Source organism: Micropterus dolomieu, linkage group LG10 (assembly GCF_021292245.1).
Source record: "Micropterus dolomieu isolate WLL.071019.BEF.003 ecotype Adirondacks linkage group LG10, ASM2129224v1, whole genome shotgun sequence".
In the NCBI taxonomy this organism is placed as follows: Eukaryota; Metazoa; Chordata; class Actinopteri; order Centrarchiformes; family Centrarchidae; genus Micropterus; species Micropterus dolomieu.
In genome coordinates this window covers 16,034,727-16,050,006 of record NC_060159.1, presented here as the reverse complement: position 1 = coordinate 16,050,006, position 15,280 = coordinate 16,034,727, and the positions used below count along the sequence as shown (strand labels likewise).

At 38.4% G+C, this 15,280-nt stretch overlaps 1 protein-coding gene across 1 annotated transcript in view; it reads left to right on the top strand.

Moving 5' to 3' along the window:
• grm1a (glutamate receptor, metabotropic 1a) overlaps positions 1 to 15,280 on the top strand; it is a 34,314-nt gene that overhangs the window by 9,175 nt on the left and 9,859 nt on the right. The gene's annotated exons all lie outside the window — the stretch shown is intronic.

Genomic DNA, 15,280 nt, shown 5'->3' with positions numbered 1-15,280 from the left:
CCACAGAGAATTATCTCCTGACCGCAATTCCTTCAATGATTGTCTTCCAGCTATATGTTTTGGCAGCATTACTGTTTTGGTTCCCTCTCACTCAGCATTTTTGCAGATGTAGCAGGCATCTGCCCAGCACCAAACAGCAGACAAACAAAGTTAGCGACTAGCTAGTGAACACAGAGGAGCGTTGTTCATTGGATGGCCAAAAACACGACTCTAGATGAATGCTAATGTTGCTCCGTGCCTGCTGGATGTATAAATACTGTTTGCTAACATGTTCACCATCAACTTGATAATATGTCAATGTTGTGTTTACAGCTTGTTTCCACTCACCCAGAGTGGCTAAAATCAGTTAATGCAGGTTTAAACAAAAAATTTGGGTAGCACTTTTCAGTACAGGTTACAAAGTGCTTTACAGCAATTAATGTAAAACATAGACAAGTCAAATAAAAATCAGTATCACCTGTTTGTGTGCAATAAATAAAACATAAAACAATTCAATGTACAATTAAAGGAAAAATAAATATAAGTGATGCATCAAATAGTGATTTGAAATTAATAAATAAAACATAAACAAGTCAATATACAAATAATGGAGAAATAAATTCCGCATCACACATCGTAAGCTTTTTTGTATAAATGAGTCTTAAGAAGTGAGATGAAACCAGGAACAGACGCTGCGAACCCGATCTCATTATGTACTAATTGTAGGTAATGAATTGATTTCTGACTGAGTCTGGTATAAAGTGAGTCAAAATAATCGAGGCGGGAGGAGATGAAAGCATGGACGAGTTTCTCCAGATCCAGATAAAAACATAACTGAACAACTTTCTTTACGTGCGGTTCAAAACACAAGTCCTGGTCAAAAACTACCCCGAGTTTTCTGGCCGAGGGGTTAGCAGAAGTTGCAATGAACTTGCTGCCTGGTGCTTACAGATTTGAATTGCATCGAAAAACACATACATATGCAATGGTAAAATAAATTCTGTTACTGTGCAGCATGACAATTTCACAGTCAGTGTACTCCTTGTGTGCTGATCACAATAGCCAATTGGGAAGGCTTGTTATATAAGCTAAATGTTTCGTTACATTCTGTATGAGTCAACTACAACAAAATCAAAAGTTGATATTTACCCTGAAACTGGTCATCAAACAGCTTTAAAATCAACATGGCTAAAATCATGCCAGAAGTTTCTTCATAATCAGACAAGCACTGTTGCAGTCATTCATGCAGGCTTTCGGGTTCTTTTTCATTTAGAAAAAGAAACTTTCAATTATAGCTCCCCCATCAGGCCTATCAGCATAATAATTTAAATATCAAAGCACTACACAAAAATGCATCACAGTCAGCCAGCAGTGGTTGCAGTATTACATTTGAGGAAATTGCTATTTTAATTAGAACACCTTAGTGCCATAGGACAGTCAGTATAATTTGTAAGGATGACAACATGCCCTGCAGCAGGTTCTATCAAAATCAGTGAGATGGTGAGACACAAAGGTAGAACAATCTCTTTACAGCAGTGGAAACATAAACTACAAGTAGACATGCAGGGCGTTTTGAATCTGAGAGCTTTTGTTTTGCTGTTCGGCTAACCTGCTCTTCAGACAAGGGCCAGGTGTGGCAGCGTGCTCAACCCACTTTATCCCTGACCTGCAGACTCTCCTCTGCATCACTTCAACACTTCACAACCACTCTGCTCTGCTGTTGTCAGTCAGAGGGGCTCTTGTTTTTCTCACCACGTGATGTCAATCATGATTTCACCAATCAGCTGCCTGCATTACTCTATGACTGCACGTACGTTGGCTCACATAAAGAGACAATATATATTCATTTCATACTCTCTGGTGCTCAAACACGGATCATCCACTTCATTCCAATCAAGAAGACATTGATGTCAGTCTTCCTGTTTTGTTCAAGTACATTTCAAAGTGATTCTATTAGATGAGAAACACTTTCAGCTTAGACAGAATACACAGATAGAAACAGACAGAATTCACAGATAAAATAAAGTTTTGCTTTACCTTTCATAAAATATTAAAGACCAAATTCAGCATACGGCAGTTCCATTACAAATAGAAATTTATGTCAACCTCTCAGAAGTTGGTATAGCTCTTCACTGAATGAGAGGACATAACTCGGAAATCCCTCTAACTATAGGGAGATTTTTTTTTAAAATCCATCAGAGCGCAAGCCACAGCTACAGATGAATATAATACATATTATAAGCTTAATATATTTATGAAAATAAAATAAAATCATTTTCCCACTCGTCCACCATATACTTACACCATTAAACTTTAGAAATATGCTTATAAAACCAATACATAACAGAGACACTTGAGTATAATATACCTGGCAATAACTATCTGATGCAAATGCACGTTTCTCCCTCACAATTTGCTAAGAATTCAATGCATACCAAACTTATTCTGAAAATCACTGTAACCGGAAGCATTTCAGATTTGTTCCCACTTCACAAAAGTGAGTCAGCTGTCTGCCTCACCTTGCACATTCATGTTTAAACTAATTGGTCACTTAGCCAATGTTGGTTCTGAAATAAAATAGGAGAGACATACAGAGACATATATTCTTTGACTGTTATCTTCCAAGCCATAAGGATATCAAGACATCTGAAAATGTGGCTTCTTTGACATTTGTGCTGTGAAATGTGCCAAACCCAGCTGCATGTAAACCAAAAATTTGCCAAATCTTTTTTAGATTTGTAAATTGCAGCCGTGACCTTTTGAGGGGAGACGAAGCACTCAACAGATTGCACAGATTTTCTGCAAAAATGCCACAGAAAAGTGAACACAAATTCTTTCGGGTCCCAAGGTCATGCAAACTCAAAAAAGTAAAAGGTGACACACATCGTTATGCTGCTGCAGCAGAGAGAGGCATGTTAGATAATCTTTCAAAGAGCAGTGAAATAAGAAGTTTTAATGACTCATAAGCTGGATTTTCAAATTATTAGTAGTGATTGTGATTGAATTTGTGAGCTGACAGGAATGCATAGAGTCCCTGAGGCAAACACCATTACGCTCTCTTGCAGTTAAACTGAGTATTACAGAAAATCTCTGAATCCTCACTAAATTTCCACCTACTCAGTCATCTAAAATAAATTGCCATGAAATCGTTTTTGCAGCTTTAAAAGCTAGATATACATCTACTGTAGATGGTCTTTCATTATCATTCCCTGTCTGCCTGTTTCCCAGCACCAGGCCTAGTTTCTGAATGGCAGCGTGGAGCGAACCCACCTACCCTTTTGCCTGCATGCTTGCTCACTTGCAATTAGCAGCATTCGTTTTCTCTCTCCCTCTAATGCTGCTTGAATGCTGTTATTACTAAACACAATTTGCATAAGCTGCTTTTCCACATGTAACGCTCATTTCTGTCCCTGTCTCACACAAGTTTTGGTCTGGGTCCCATTTCGAATGCTTGATTCAGTTGTTTTGTTTTATTCCTGACAAAATGGACACTGGGACAGGAATGTGGATGCTCTGCCTCTGTAACAGCTTGGCACGAGTCATTAGCAGGGTATGACTTGTCTTTTGAGGCTGTGCTGAGGCGCAAAGAAAGCTGTGAACCCATATTGTGTGTGTCACACACATTTCTGCATTTGGCTGTACTATTCAATTTTCTGTAACAAGGGGACTCAGGTTTTGCTCTGTGCTTGAATAAATGAAACGTTTAGGGTGCCAGAGAGAGAGAGAGAGAGAGAGAGAGGGGGGGGGAGAGAAGGAGAGGAGTTGTGGTGCGACACATTTAGCTGCCTTTTTCCTGTCATCTCTAAGGCTTTCATCTCCTACCCATCTCAGGAAGGAGAGTGCGGAGGATGTGGAATTCTGCCTATTGACTTCTTGTGAGTAATTTGGCAAATAGTGGGGCATGAGCAAATGAGACCTTATCTCTGGCAGCACTGGCAAAATAAAGATTTATGAAAACTGTTTGGATAACAAGATCGAGGAAATTTAAGACTGCAGACAACAATTTACGTTTAGTAACTCGGTGGATATTATTGTTTTAATAATACATACAACACAGTTTCAACTTGCAGGCGTGTGTTAAGCCTAAAATCACAGGCAGGTTTTTCCTGATCATCTGCAATTCTCCCCTTCCTTTATTACGTTATTCTCTCTGTGTGACATGATTCCATCCTTTTGACCCTCCCCACTAAAACGCTCTACATGCAAGTTTAGTTTAATGGTGCATGTTATGCAGGAATCGAGCTCAATGTGATTTTTTTGTTAGCAGGGCAGGATTTACTGTACCACTGGAATAAAAAGGCTTGTGTGCTGCTTGTGCTACAGTCACCATAGAGACTTTGTTTGGGCTCATGACAGAATTGGTGTGATCGTCTCACTGCAGATCTGTCATTCACTCTGTCAGAAGGGCGCCAAACACAATATCTCATTCTTGGAAAATATGGCTGACATCTGAAAAATTACTCCCAGCAACGACAGCCACAAAGATTGTAATTATAAGATAAGAACACAGTAATGGAGCCCTGCTTCTGTTACTCATACACACGTGGCTCTGAAAAAGTATATTCAAGTTGAGTCAGGATTCATGATTGCATCTGTTTTTGTTCCACTGAGTAGGGGAGCACAATGAGCTGCATCTGAATATTTATAACACGCCTCTGATGTTAATTGAAAGCAGCCACACATTGTCAAGGACATCTCTCTCTTTCCAATTGATGCCTTGTGTTCCCTTGTGCGAGAGGACGGGTGAATGACATTGGAGTGATCAAAAATAGCACACTGGCTTTGCATCTGGACATAGCTGTCACATCATGATTTGCGGAAGCTGAAATGCTTTCTTGTACAAAAGCTAACATTTGATCAGTGTGTATAACTAATTACAATTTACTAACCCAGTTTGCCATCTGTACCTGTCCTCCTGCCAACTTGATACTTTACCCATTGGCCTTCCAGTACTCCCTATTGTAAACCTGTCCCTCACCTCTGGATGTGTCCCTGATCAATTGAAGACAGCTTGCGTACAGCCTTGATCTATCCAATTTTTTAAGACCCATAAAATTATTGTTCATTTCCAAAGGACTGGAACACTTGTCGCTGAGCAGCACCTTCAAACTAAAGGGAAAATAATTTTTTTGATAAATTCCAATCTGGCTTTCGCCAAAAAACAGTTACAAAACCGCTTTGTTATGAGTCACAAATGGCATCCTTATGCAAGCTGATGGGGAGAACACGCCGTCTTAGTTTTACTCGATGTAAGCGCCACCTTTGATGCTATCGATCATTCCATCCTCATCCATAGACTAACTAGGTTCTGTGGTACTCAGGAAAAGCCCTAGAGTGGTTTCTGTAATATTTGCCTAACATGGATAACAATGTGTCTTCATCTACTCCGCCATATAACCTCGCTTTGGTTGTATAACCTATCATTGTTATATGGACCACACTCAACTTTCAGTAAAAACAGATGATTTCAGCAACCTAGGCACTCTACACAACTGTTTAGCTGCTATAAATATATGCTATATATTTTATATTTATCTTAAACGTGTATTTTAGTCTTTTCAATGTTTTCATGCTTTTATCTTGTATTGTTTTTGTATTATTGTCTCTTGGGTATTATTGTCTTTACACTTGTTAAAGCACTTTGTAACTTGTTTTTGAAAAGTGCTCTACAAATAAAGATTATTATTATTATTATTATTATTATTATAAAGGACTGGATGTCACTAACTTCCTTCAACTTAATTCTGACAAAAGGGAGCTTCTCATCATTGGCCCTGAAAATGCTAATAAATTTTCCAGTATGCTGGCCCACTTGTGCCTTATTCAAACCAAACTCTGGGGATCTTGTTGTTATATTTGAGTCTCAATTGAAATTCGAAAACCATGTCAACTCAGAAACATTGCAAAAATCTAGAGATGCCAATCAGCAGTTTTCAGCTTAATCGGCCATGTTCGATGATCGGGACGATCAGTGTCACATATACAGTTCTGTGCCATCCAAATTGACACACATGCTGCGATGGTTTATGTCATGTGCACAGCTGCACACACTGTAACTGACTATTGCCGCAGTCACACACAGCGTGAAAGATCTTCCAAGACGATGTAATGCTCGAAATTTGTAACGTCTGTACAACCAAAATAAGCTGCGTTTCCCACACAGGCTTTACTTGGGTAGACCACCGTTTTAGCACTTTGTAGAGAAAGAGAGAGAGAGAGAGACGTTGTCTGGTATTATGTTAAACACTAAAATAATGGAGAATTAATTAGAATTAAAATGGTGAGATAAGAAATAACCTACTAGAAAAAGGGTAATGTATTCTTTCAGATTATTTAGATAAATTATACAAATATACCCCTCCATGTCCCCACCACAGTCATTCTGTGGGAAACACTGAACCAGGTTACACTGCACGTTATTTTCAGTTGGATTTTATTTTATTTGTTATAGACAGGCTCTGTCAGTAGCCTAACCTGGAGCCCTTTTTATATTTTGAGATGTGTTTGAGTGAGTAGGTCTTGTTTGTGAGAAAATGTAAAAGTTATCTAATAGTCAATGTTTTATTATGGACATACAATTGAATGAACCCCAGGAAGAATAGCCAGTGCTTATGCTGGTGCTGATGGGGATCCTAATAAAGAAAGAATTTCCTATTAAAGAAAAGTTGCAAAAATGTAAGATAGAAAGAATATTGGAATCGGCTAAAATTGAAAAAGGCAGGTCAGACCTTTAATAAAATTGTAATCGGCAGAGAAAATTGCAATCGGTGCATCTCACAAAAGTCAGACCATTACTACTGGCTTCTGATTTAGAACATCATTCACAACTCAGTTTATTCCAGTCTCAACATCTGCAAGTTCCTTTCACTTGCCTTAGTCAAACCATAGCACGTCTTCAGACTGTACAAAATGCAGCAACTAGGCTTTTAATAAATACTGGACTCACATCACTGCTTTACACTTGTTAAAGCACTTTGTAACTTGTTTTTGAAAAGTGCTCTACAAATAAGGATTATTATTATTATTATTATTATATTATTATTTTAGCCTAGTTGCACTGGCTTGACAGTAAAGTTCTGGACTGATTTAAAAAAATGTATCTCTTATATGGCACTACATGGTTTAGCTCATCCTTACATTTCCAAGCTACAAGCCCATATCCCACCAAGCACCACTTCCTCCAAACAAAACTGGTTGGCTATACCTTGTGCAAAACGTAAAACCAAAGGCGACTGTTCTTTTATTGTTCTAGCACCCAGACTCTGGAACAATCTACCACCTTCCCATTAGATCATCTGAGTCTGTTGAGTGTTTAAAACAACAGTTAACCCACTTCTTTACGTTAGCTTTTCAATAATTCTAATGGTAATGTCTAGTGGTGTCTGGTTGCTGTCTGCTTTCTGTGCACTTCAAACCCCTAGATGGGTACAGCAGCATACAAGGGAAAAGGAGAGGCACTCCACGTACTGAATTTTGCAAGATCCCAAAAATGTAATGACGCACTTTTTAGACCTACAAGATCTTCATCAGGTCAGATACGTTGACTTCCCAACCTAGTCCCCCTGTAACCAAAACATTGGCTACTTTTAGAGTTTCTTCTCATGTACAATTACAACACTTACACATTTGTTCTTATAAAAAATGGGGTATTGTAAATATAAATATGTAAATGGATACATATGTCCCCTTTAGGCTACGATCCTATATACAGTCCTGCTTAGGTTACATTGTTTTTTTATGTGTATAGTAAATCCATTTAGAATAACCTGTTATTTTTTTATCATTAGATCTTGCAACTGTAGGTGGTCAGTTGCTGTCTGTATATATCCTGTTTTTGTTCACATAGATTTTCTTACATTTGATAGACTAAATGAGTAATTGATTATTTAGAAGACATATTTGTCAGTGATGCAAATACAAGTTGGATAAATAAAATAAAACCTTCTTCTAAGGGGAACTGAAAAAATGGATCTTGTAGTTGTTGTTAGTGCAATAATGAACCAAAATGCCAAAAGGGATCATGGATTTTTTTTTTTAAATGTAGGAGGCCTTGAGCAGCAGTGCTCCATCCAACCTTATGTAATGATTTTACATTAAATTGACCAGCTGATAACACGATCTTGTGATCCATCAGTCATTGCTGATATTGGATTCAGAGAATTTCTCAGGGGTTTAGTAGAGAATTGACATCCCTTGGTAGCAAAAAGCAAAAAGGATTTTCTCCCAGCAGTGTTCCCTGTCAATGTAGAGGAGACTGATCTCCCAAACTAGGGCATGATGAATAAGTAAAAGCAGCTTGAATGGGCTTTTAAAGGCTCCCCAGCTCACCCGGGGTCCTCCGTGTCACCTCAAGAGAGTCCTGCTGCTGCCGCCAGCTAGCTAACAAGCCACGACCACTTGTGCTTTAATTCCACAGAGTCACAGAAATAAGAGAAGTGGAGGAGAGTTGGAGAGTAGGGAGAGCAAGACAAAGGCAGAGAGCGGAGAGAGAGGTTTGGAGATGGAGCATTAATGTTCAGCTGAGGAGAGCAACCCCTGTATGAATAGTTTTTCCACTGCCAGAGCAGTTTGGAATTAATTAAGAATGTTGTGGGATAAGCAAAGAGATAAAAGTAGAACAGAAAACAAAATTGCCCCTAAGAGCTTCTGTTGTGTGATGTTAAAGAGAGTAGTGGTGGAAACCACTAGGTACATTTACTTAAATACTGTAATTTAGTACAGTATTTTCATTTAATGCTTCTTCATTCTTCTACTCCACTCCTCTACTCCACAGTATTGCATGCTTACTTAACTTCATTTGACAGCTGTGCTCCTCCACAACATATGTTCGACTTGTAGATTGGTTGTTATATCTGAAAATACCCAACAGAATATAAAATGGTAGAAATAGCCCCCAGCCCACTGTTTAATTTAGGCTTGCTTACTCATGAACCGGCATATTAGTGAACATATCAAAATGAGCTTTATGCTTGGTTGTAACCTCTGCTCGTGTGCTATTATTATGGTGGTCTGAGCAATGTATGTGCACCAAAGTTTGGTTATCTGTTTCATTTTGCAAGTGTTCATGATATAAACTATCAGCATTGTAGGTTTTCAACCTTGACCTCTCTGAAGTCAAAATGGTTTGACTTGAGTAAAACCTGAGTGAAAGCAACTTAAATAAAGGTTTGTTGTTACACTTTATGCTTTTATGCCAGTTTCATATACTGGCTTTGAGGCTGCTGTTTGCCAACAGTTGCTGCCACTGACATCAAAAACCTCACAGATTTCACCGATTAAGAAAGTTGGAGTACTATTCTGGAATTAGCTGCCATATTTGACACCTTCACAATTCTCACAAAATCATTTTGTAACATTTTTAAAATTGTGACATTTTCTACTGAAACATTACATTTTTTTATTATTTATTATTCTATTAAGTCTCTTTACTTATTCAAAATTATTCACATCAAATATTTCTTCATGGTCAAATAGCTCAGATTATCATGGAAGACAATTATATTCAAAATTATATTGCAATCTATATTTGAATCAGATAAATGTAAATAGCACAAAAGCTCACTGTAAGGCTTTAAATGATGCGCAAACCTTAATGCAACAGTAATACTAATATATCTCTGAAAGAGGCCAATCTGCAATATGAGCAGTTTTACTCACGCATATACTCCTGCTAACAATTACTTCTATGTAAAGACCAGAGAACTTTTTCCACAACTGAAAATGAGATAGATGGACAATGAGTAGAAAGAAAAAGAAAGTGCGTATGTGTTTTTACATTAAGATCAAAGACTTAAAGCAGGCTTTTACTTTTAAGAATAATGTAATTCTCTTAATTAGGTCTAGTTGACATTTTAGTAGTCTGTGAATGACAGACAGATTAAAAGTTTTCCCATTAACTACCTGAACTTTTATTTTAACACTCACATTCAGCAATTAGGAAACTCTCAACTCCACTATCCTCCCCTTCCTCTTTTTAAAGTAACTCTTCCCATTCATCCTCCAGGGGAAACAGCACATGTGATTAAATCTCTGCCCTGGCAATTAATTCATGACTTCATAAATATACAAATGTGCTATCAAACTGGAACTAGATCATCCGGGGAGTCAGGAGAGCTCTCAGTCTTTTCACTGTTGTATACTACCCTATAAATTATCCAGCTGTTGGCACACTGCGCTTCTCGAAATAATGCCACACATCATCAAGTCTCACTAAATCATCACAATACACAAGTTTCATTATTAAGCATACGGCATCAAAGGAATAGCATGCTGCTGATTTTACTTGCTTTATAAAACTGACTTAAATGATTCATTAAATGCATTTGGGAAGTTGAGGGTAAAAGTTTCAAGGTTTAGGGTTTTAGTTGAATTAATCCCTTTGTTATTTTGCAATACTCACCTATCCTCTCATGTCAGTTACTTTACTTCCTGCTTTTGTGTGTTTTCTGCCAGTTTTAATTGTCTGCCCAGCCCTGATTAGTTTCACCTGTGTCCAGTTATCCTTCCCTCACTAGTGTATGGTCTGTTCCTTCATCAAATTGTGCTTTGATGTTAACTAGCATTTAATCATGGTACTGCACCTGCTCTGCATCTCTCTCTGCATTTGGATCCTATTCCTTGCGTTCCCCGGTACCCTGCTAGCATATTTGTGACGGTATGAACTGGCCAATAATGGACCCAGCAGACAGATATTTTTCTGAGGACTTACATGAGGTGACATATATCCTCGTGTATCTTCATAATGACTAAAAGTATGCCTCCTTTAAAAAGGACAAGGACACAGTGTCATTGGCATGCAGGGAAGTGTCCTCAAAGCCTTTGCTGAGGAACTCGTTACTTGTGGGGGTCATGGAATTCCTTGCCATGCCGGTTTCCCAGCTAGCTTCCAGCATGCTAGTCTCCAGTATTCACCTCGGCCTTCTAATATCAAGCTTACTAGCCTCCAGCATGCTAGCCACCAGCATGCTAGCTTTCAGTCTACACCTCAACCAGCTAAGATCCAGCCCGCTAGTTTCCCAGTCTGCTAGCAACCAACCTACAGCTCTGCCTGCACTCCAGTCTAGGCTCCAGTTTGTGAGTCTGCAGCCTACCTGTCCTGATTTGGCTAGCCAGCCATCAATCGGCCTTAAATCCATTGCTAAACCTAACCGGTCTGGTACCGACTTGTCAATCACAAGGTGGCAAAGCCCTAAAGCATAACCTGCTTTATCACCTGAAACAGGGCGATGATTTACGAAATGAAAATCATGCTGCAATTGAGACCATAAACTAATTAAAAAAGTATTTACTAAGGTAATAAATCAAGTAAGGTCCCCTGCTGGCCATTAGAAAGAATGCAGGTTTAACACATTCCGACATTCCCACTTTGTTCCAACCCTTTCCCCTATGTTTCCTAATGTTTTTGATACAATACGATACATTCAGAGTTCACACATTGGAGGTCTGACTCATGGTATGTCAACAGAGGGTCATGTTATTTACCAGTAAGTAAATAAAATTTGTTTCTTTTGATGTTGTTGAACTATTAAATGAGTGTTTGAGTCTTTACCAAGACCAGAAGAACATCAGCATCTGTGGTTTGTTCAAATGCTTGAAAAATACACTTTTTCATGACGGACGTCCTCTGAGGGAAGAGGACGGGGTGCATGGTTGGGCAAATATTTTTGTACTATCTTGCACTATACACAGATCCTGTCATGCCACGTATAGCCTCTCAGGTTTATCAGAACAAGGGCTCCTGTTTGTGTGTGTTAAAAGTTCAAGACTTGAGAGTTTTTACTGTCCTGGGGCCTGTTTCACAAAACAGATTTATAAAAACTGATTACAAAATGGTTGAAGTTTCATGTACCGCAAGTTATGGTAATTTGCAATTTGCAGGTACATTTGAAAGTCTTAGACAAAATGGCCTTATGTTGCATATTTTGATAAAATGGGCAGCTGGATCCCAGGTTAAAGAACAGAAGAATAGCTTTTGCATTGAATTGGTGGATTAACTATAAGTACTCAAAGACATAGTACAGTATTTCCAATTGTGATACTTCTCCTTATTTTGGAAGTAACTGGTATTGATTATGTATCTCAGCCTTCTTAAATTAAGTAATAAATTATTTTTAAATCGTAATCATATAAGGTATACTCTGTTATACATCAAAGATCTACTATTACTGACTTTAGTGCAACAACTGCAAAAGTAATAACACACTTGAACAGCCTTGACTCCTTAATCTGCTTAAACAGGTGTTCCTCTGGTAGATTTGACTCACATTATGTAATAATGGACCTTCCGATATGCAGCGTGAAGCCGTGGAACATTGAGGTGACATTAAATCAGATTTTGTCCCATTAGGCATCCCTCTGATGGCCCAAGAGTGTTGATGAGCTGTTTGGAGTTCTGCCAGATAGCGCAATCCTGAGAGAGGAGAGCGAGAAGAGAGAATGTCAGTTTACTTCATCACACACTCCACTGTGAGAAACAGTCAAGCATGTCTTCATGCCTTGTTCATTATTCATGTAAAGCGTTGAACAGCACTTCTTCCCTCTCTCTCTCTCTTTATCTAAAACCCAATCTGTTTTACGCTCTTTTGTTAGAACAAATATGTTAAACACTGAATTGTATTGAATAGACCATATTAAATGCAGTTACCCTGTCAGGTAAGAAGTGTTTATGATAAACACTTGGAAGATGCATGCACACAAATCTATAGGGTGGTGTGTATGTGTTTGTCTTTGTGTCTCTATCTGCACTACATGAACTGAAAGAGAGAGGGAGAGACAGAGGCAGTATTCACATGGAGTGAATGAAGGCAGTGTGACTGGGATTAGTGAACTTCTGACTCTTAACTCAATTAGGAGTGTGCAAAGAATGACTTAGTTAAATTGTTCTTTTAAAATACACAGCAGAAATACAACAAACAAAGCAGATATCCTTACATAAAGAAAAAGACAGCTATGTTGTGATCTACTGTAATTTACCACTTTGTCTTAATTTCATCCTCTCACCATTACCCAACACTGTTCTTGTCTTTAACAACATTTGTTACAGACAGTAGGAATATTTCTGTATAATTTAGTGGATCTTAGCCTGACTTACTTAACACCATTAATCACCAATCAGTTAAAAAAAGTTCATCAAATTTTTTACAAACATTATTTTTTACAAACATTAACATTATTTAGCCATGCACGCCTTTGTACCACACTTGTCTGCTGTGTTACAATTCTTTAATAAAAGCCCTACAAATCTACATATTGATATAAAATCTGTCATGTCTCCTAAACACTTGTGCAAAGGATGTATTTTCATAGACGCTTCTCACTGGCCAGAACATATCCAGATGGCTCTGAATGTGGACTATCCAGGAAAAAGTATTTTTCCAGGATGCATTTGCATGTGTTGCAGAAGGCAGTGCTGTACTGCAGGTGACTCTCAAGCGTCAGCTTCCTACAGTATGTACATAAATACACAGTCTGTGGAAACATTGAATTAGCTTGTTTTTCTGATTCCTTTATAAATATGATTTAAATTAAATTAATTCTGGCTGGTGATATAATGTATTTTTCTCATTATCAGCAAATTCCATGACAACACCAATACTAATGATGAATTGATCCTACTATCAAGTATTTCCTGTGTAGCCAAAGCCTGATATAGCTTATTCCTCTGTGCTGTAGACCTCCATTGTTGACCAGAAGCTATTATAAACAACAATGACCATTAAAATGGACACTGGTTTATTTGGAGTCAGTCCCTCAAACATCATTCTTTTGCTGTAAATAATTTATCCATGGCTGAAAATAGTACACAAAAAGTAGCTGTTTGCTTTTGTTTGAGTAACATTTGCTTAGAACTACAGTGCTCAGCTGTTTTATGAAATAATCCTTTTTTACATTTATGGCCTATTTTCAGAGATTTACATCTTCAGTAGGAACCAATGGGTTTTATGCAGTGTCACAAACAAGGTAGGGAAGTCAGAAATTATGGAGGGATGGAGTATTGCACTATAAGCATATATGCATTGTTGGTTTTGGTATTGTCATGGGATTTGTTACCAGTAAGAAGAATATAACACAATGCCAGTCTTCCACGCAGGCTCAATCACAGTGGTTTTATAGTTTCCTCCTTACATTTTCACAGATTTGCTTGACTGTCTCCTTTTTCTTGACTGACGGTAATTGTGGACATAAAGGTCAGAAATTTTGACCTACACACACACGCACACGCAAGCACACACACACACACACACGTCCTTATCTATCACCCAGAACATCCCATGTGTGCGAGGTAATTGGTTCCATGGTGAGTCAGACCTAATTGGTGTGTAGCTGTCAATAGCACAGGTATTTCAAGGTAGTAGCCCGGAGCCCATATTAAAGATAGAGAGGCACAGAGTGAAATACAGCTGCGAACCCACACTGGCTCAGATTTAGAGAAAGAGCTGAGCTCAGAACGCTGCTGTTTATCTGTTAATGTGTTTTTCAGTGTCCCCTTCACTACTGTTTTCCATTTCTCTTAGAGCCCACTGGCCAGCTGTGTGTCCAAATGAGCTTGGTATGGTAGAAATCCTTGCACAAAGGTTTATACAAGCAAACAAACAAGCTGAGGGGACTGTGTAAAGCTTACAATTATAGTTGAAGCACTATTGTTGAGATTTCCTCTTACATTGTGGATTGCTACAGTCGACTTGAGATAAGCCTCCACCCAGTGCTGCCATGCTAATTTAAGATTGTACAAGAGTCGAAGCCGCAGTCTACTTGTAGGGGAAGCTCATTATTTGAATGAAAACAACACCTGACCTAGAGTTTTGGCTTGTGCACTGATGTTGTTCTGTCATTATGTTTGCTATTTTTTGATAGGAACTTTCCATCTGGACACAAACATACGAAACATGTGATTCACACCACAGCTGCTCTACTTCTGTAATTGCCTGCAGTAACTGCAAAATGGCGTTTCTGCTTTCACACTGTACATCCTCTGTAATCCAACCGCTCGTTTCAAATCACAGTTTGTACACTTTTTGTAAAGTAAGCAATCACAGCACCATTCATATGCACTTCAGTACATTGATCAGTGAACGCACTACCATGCAGTGGCGATGTTCAACCACTTCTGACTGTCTTCAGTTCATTTCCGCTGGTAGAAGCTGTTATGTTCAAAACAAGGCATATGCAAGCCCTGTACAAGGCTAAGCTCAAAAGGTGAATATTTGCAATGAAGTTATCACATCATGATAATTTCTGTGGCTTTGTTGTCTTTTTAACAAGGGCTGAGCTGACAATGGTTCTTTGGTCACCATTGAGGGGA